The 6,066-nt window shown below is 31.6% G+C and overlaps 1 protein-coding gene across 3 annotated transcripts in view; it reads left to right on the forward strand.

The window, feature by feature from the left end:
- Positions 1–683, forward strand: part of LOC102676046 — a 3,095-nt gene extending 2,412 nt beyond the window's left edge. Inside the window, exons 5-7 of one of the 3 annotated variants that reach the window (XR_004150486.1) lie at positions 1–143; positions 226–334; positions 437–679. The exon at positions 1–143 is cut by the window's left edge and continues 1 nt beyond it. The gene's annotated coding sequence lies outside the window, so the exon portion shown is untranslated. The other 2 variants (XR_004150487.1, XM_031510457.1) reach the window with 2 other exon arrangements.
- Positions 684–6,066: the final 5,383 nt, after the last annotated feature.

Below are 6,066 nucleotides of genomic sequence, written 5' to 3' on the forward strand. Positions count from 1 at the left end.
GCAGAAGATGTTGTAGTACCGAAAGGGCTGAACCAATAGTCATTGAGTCAGGATGTTGTCGACCGAAATCTGGTTGCGAATGTTTGGGTGGAGGAGTTGATTGTCAACGCTGTGGACGAAAAGTATATCAAGCTGAAATGCAGGTAATTTTGATTTTAATTTTAAAAATCAATAGTTTTTTTGTTAATTCACGTTGAAACACGTGAACGTTGAATACCGTTCAAGATTGTATCCGGTATGCCGTTTCATAATACATGCTTCAGCTGCTACTGCTGTAGAAAACCCTTGGAACCGTTAACATATCAAGAAAATTGTGGGGAAATTTATTGCAAACGTTAGTGTAAATTTCGAATTTTATAAATTTACTCATTTTCTTTATTATAATCAATAGAATTTATTGTAGATTTTATATTTTAACTTCATCTTCGCTATTTAGAATGTTATGTTCGAAATTTCGGACCTCAAGGATATGGATACGGCGTGGGACCAGGTACATTACAAACTCCTATGTGAAGTTATTATACAACATTAATTAACTTTATTATCTCAAAATTAGTTATAAATAACTTATACATGACAATTTTTACTTCATAGTTTGTACTTCTTTTTTATAATTCATTCATTAAAACATAATTTACAAAATATATAAATATTTCCTCTTGATATAATTTAACATTTATAAGAAAAAATTACTATTAATATGAAAACTTTTAATTCATCAGAAATCTTATCTTACTATCAATCATTTTATAAAAATGATAAAAGGATTTAAATTAAAAGTATATAATATATATACATATATATATAAAATAAAAGACATAAAAATATTAAATGAAAAGGAAAAAAGAAAAATAAATCATAAAAATATTAGAAAACAAAATCACCATCCACTGTTTCAAGATTCCATACATCTATATCTATAAAAAATAATACAAGTATATATACAAATTCATAAACGGATAAAGCAGAACAACAAAATGGTTATTTTTCCGTGGAAAATAAGAACATACGAGAAAGATCGTACACTTTGCAAAACGGGGAAGAAAAAGAAATAAGAGTATTTTGTCGAGTAGTTTTATTGGTAAAAATAAAGATAGAAAGAATGGAAGAACGGAGTTGGATTCTGTGAAAGTACAGGGTATGAAACGAAAGCAAAGATATGAGAGAAAAAGAAAGAAAAAAGAAAGAAGAGAATAGGAAAGAGAAAAAGATGAAGGAAGAAAGAGTGAGTGGTTGGTTTATTGAGTCTCTCCTCTTAGTGGATTGTGGAACGCGGAATGTACGCGGCACTGCCGGCTAGAGGGGCGTTTATATAGCTTTCAAGCGCAGGAGCTTAATCTAATTTCAAATATAAATCTGTTCTCTCCTCGTTTTCCTTCTCTTTCTCTTTCCGCCTTCGTTTTCTTTCTTCGACCGATTCCTCATCCATATAGCAGCGTGCCCGCCCGCTTATATTATCCAGCTGGCTACGAATCTCTTTCGCTCTACCTATCAACGTTATAAGACACGCCGATTTACTTGACTTCGACGAATTATTAGCCAGATAGTAGAACATTCCTCGTCTTCTTACAATAAGCAGATATACATTTATTTGGACATTTAATTCAATTAACTTAACACTTTTAATAAATAAGTAATTTCATTCATACGACGATGATGAATTGATTAAAAAGTGAAAAATAATAATTGTACAAATTGGAAATATCAAAACGATTTAAAGAATAATAAGAAAGAAATTGCTTATTAAATTAGAATAAATATTTAAATACAAATCAAATATTTCTCTGATTTTTTAGAAAATTATTATTATATTTATAATTGTATAATAGAATTTTTACATAACAGTGCAAAAGTGTATAGAATTACATGAATAACGAGTCAAGTATTTTCTCGATGTAAAAGAAAATTCGCCTAAGGCTGGAATTTTTTGATACACAACACAGTAACGTGGATGCACCTGCGGTCAGGAAATCGAGAAAATATCTCCTCGGTTCGACGATCGGCTCGCTCAGTCTTTTGCGCGCGCCGCTTACTCTGAACGGTATGAAAATCAATTATTTCGTTAATTCGTGCGTTACATTGGCTGTCACGAAACCATCACTGTGAACGACAGCGGCCCAAGGCACTATTTTTCAATTCCCAATGTCGCCCTACCTTTTCGAACGTATTTCCGTCTGATACGTCCTCGCCATTTTGCGGCCTTATCTCTTTGCTTGGTTTTAAGTATGTTTTATATTCTAGGAAGAAATATTGTGCGATCAAGTACAACAATTACAATGGGATCAGTTGAAATTCATAAATATATTCAAAAATTCAATTTTCTAAATTATTTCTTAATATACATCGCGATTAAATAAATTAGAGTATGGAAAAAGATTGAATATTTAATGATTATTTTATCTATTATATCGAATTTTTATAAATAAATAATTATAATAGATAATTGTTTAAGATGAAATTATTTAATTAAGATATTTAACTTAATTAATTGCAGAATGATCGAATGATGATTTATGGTGTTTTCTAAACTTATTTAACATTTAGTTACTTATTGATATTTGGATATATCTAGCAAATTTTGAGTGGAACATGGGAGAATGAACGCGACAATCGAGGGTAGTATCCCATGACGTGGATGTCATGTGAAATTCTGGTACGTTAAAATTAATATCTCCCATTTGTCAATGGCCGATACGTTTTCGTTGTACAATGAAAACTGGCTAAAAAGGGGAGCATACACAAATGTTAGACCCCAAAATGTTCCCTAAACATTGTCACAACATAGCTAGGTAACCTGGAAGGGTATCCATAGAAGTCACATTATAAGATATTATTCTTGTAACATGTTATAAATTGATTATTTAACACGAAACAAGCAGATAAAAATAATCTTTTCTTCCTTTTTTTCTTAATCGGTAATAAACATTAATTACCGATTTCATAAATAATAATATTTTAAAATTCAAATTTTATAATAATTTTATATAATAATACTTTAATGAAACAATTCGTTCTTTATAAAATAATAACGAATAAAGATTATAGAATAAAGCGTTTTGTTGACGCGAAAAATGAATAATTGTTTGCAGACTATGGAGGATAATAGTGATTTTATCCAGCGTATCGAATTGCTGGACATGTGGACGCAACCGTGAAGAATCCATGCGTTTCAAATGGATCGCAGTTTATTCAGTATTCTGATTTAGAAAGGGTTCGAAATTATACACCCGACCACGTAAGTGTTTCAGTTCTTAACGATAATCGCCCATAAATACTAGATCAATGCAAAAACGTTCAATTGCAATTCTTCTTAATTCAAACGAATACCATAATTGTCAATTTTTGTATTATGTTCAATGTTCAATGATGATGAGAATGAGATGAGAAAATAACGAGATTGAGATAGGAAAGAACTTCATCTTCGATATCAGTATAAATAAAATTCTCATTTCGTGTGCAAATTGAATCAGATCAGAAAGGATACGATTTAAGAAGCAAGTCGTAAGGATCAGGTAATGAAAACATTAAGAATAACAACAATAGATTCTGGTAAGGGATTTTTGATATGGACGAACGTTAGCTAGCCAGGCGCGTGTGTGTACCGTACACATTTAATTTGCATCGTATAAATCGTGTTTCCGGTCGAGCACGCAATGCAAACACGCGTTACGTTTACACCCTCGGTCCCTCACTGCGTTTTCGATCCACCATTTGGGAGGAACAGAGAGAAAAGGAACGCCGTAGAGACGCGCGCGCTTTTGCATGCTGCCACGTATTGTAACCCCGGTAATTTATGATTCGATAAATAAATCAGCCACGTTTTATCCGTTCTCATTCTCTCTTTTTCGTTTTCTCTTATTCTCTCTTTCAACCCCTGGCGCCGATTTCTGCGCACACTTGTAAGATGATTTTGGGGGTTACGCCCAGTTTACCATCCGTGGATCTTCCTGGGGTGAAATCAACCCTTTTTTTTTCCTGCATCTCTCGACACGATCGTGTTGTACCTGTGAAGATTCTTTGGAAAGGATACTCACGATCTATTGTGGATTTATTAGGAAAAAAAACTTGATTCTATCCAGCAAGAATTATATTTTATTTATAATTGAAATTTACAATTTAATGACCTGATTGTTATTTTTTTATAGAGATCTCATTTGGATAAATAATATAGGGAATTCTATAACGTTAATTTTCATAAATATAATATTCTAAATATCATCGTCAATCATGATGTCTTGAAATATCGTGTAGTAAACTATTTATTAGCAAATCATTATGATGATTGAAATACATTAAGGTAAATTTTAAAAGATTTAGATAGAAACAATATTTAAAATTCTTTACAATTTTTAATGTAAAAATATATTAATGAAATTGCTCTTAAACGAGATTGCTCTTATGTTTCATGATTGTCCATCTCTCACCGATCATGAATATTCATACCATTATACATTTGTTTATCGCTCTATGCGTCGGTACACCGTGCATATATGCAAATAGTAACAAAATACATTCATTTTACAGTCATCAATACGTTATATGAAAAACCTTTCCTCTCGATAGATTCAAAACAATGACAAGGACTAACTTTGATAATTGGAAATTTTATTAAAATTCTAAAGATACATAATTAATTGATCAACCAGAATATCGTGCGTTTGCCTATGCTGACAGGTAATTGTGGCGGAGAAGCGATCAAAGGCGTGCATATTGTGAGTTGCTCATACATAGGAACGTTTAATCTTCATTTAAGGAAAATTTAATCGACGATATATTCAAAGCTTAATTTCCAAGGAGACGTATACTTAACAAATTATCTTCGATAATTAATATTGTTCAGGTATAAAATAATCAATTTATAGTATTATTATATTACTGGATATTGAATTGAATAAATAATATATTGATATTCAATATGTAATTAAATTGATAGCAAATTTTTATACACGAATAATTCTTTCTCGTTTTATTTAATTGGCAATAATTTCATTTCAGTTAAGATGAAGAGATTCGATGAAAATGAATCCGGCTTAACGGCTTCTATCATTTTCTAATGTATCATTGATGGTATAAAAAATCTTTGGTTTTATACAACGTGGTCCGTCAAAGACCACGATTCGATTTTGATACCTGTGTTACACTCTGATCGATTTCTCGGAAAGGAGAAATAAATAGAAGAGTAAAACGCCGTCCAAAATTTACGAGCGGACCCCGGTCTGTTATGGCTCCCGTGTGGAATCAGACCGATTTCCCTTGGCGGTTTTATTATTTTCTGATAGCATGTTTACGAGGAAGGATGAATGGAAGCGTACTTTATGAGACATGTATGGGTTTTAGATTAGGTATGATGATGCTTTACAAAATTTATATATATATATATTACTGTTTATAGGCCCAAAGATCATTCGTATATATTAATCCGTTATTATTTTATGGGGATCGATCATGTTTCCGTTGAAATTATAAACTGTGAAAACATGATTTTAGCATGGAAAAATTAAAAGAATCTTCTCTTCATTTGTTACTTTTATATAAATTTTTTTCTTTTCTTTTCTTTTCTTTTTTTTTTTTTTTTTACTAATTAACATTATTAATTTGGTTTTTAAATTCTTAATTTATATTAATTTCATCTTCTTTCATATCTGTAACTCTTTCAGCAATATGCGATATGTACATAATTAAATTGAAACGTCTGTCAAGTTTCTGACGTCTGTCAGGGAAAAAAGTGGAAAATTACTTTTAGCAAGATGAAAAAAGGGAATGATCGAATTATATAATTAGTTCCAATTATTAAAAATATTCATTGCCGCGTTTAAAACTCGACACATCGATTAATCGTGTGTTACAATTCTTTTTTCGCCTATCCATTTTTCGAGCTCGCGCGGGCCAAGGAAAAAATATGGTTACAAGTTATTAGCGGATCGGTTTTTTCGAAAAACAGGGAACAACTCGCAACCAGTAGCCCATACGTTGTATCGGTTCCCGACGAGAGAGAAAGAGAAAAAGAGAGAGAGAGGGAGGGAGGGAGGAAGGGAGGGAGGGGGAAAGAGAGGAGAGGGAAAGAGA

The sequence above is a fragment of the Apis dorsata genome, unplaced genomic scaffold (genome assembly GCF_000469605.1).
Source record: "Apis dorsata unplaced genomic scaffold, Apis dorsata 1.3 scaffold_227, whole genome shotgun sequence".
Lineage (NCBI taxonomy): Eukaryota > Metazoa > Arthropoda > Insecta > Hymenoptera > Apidae > Apis > Apis dorsata.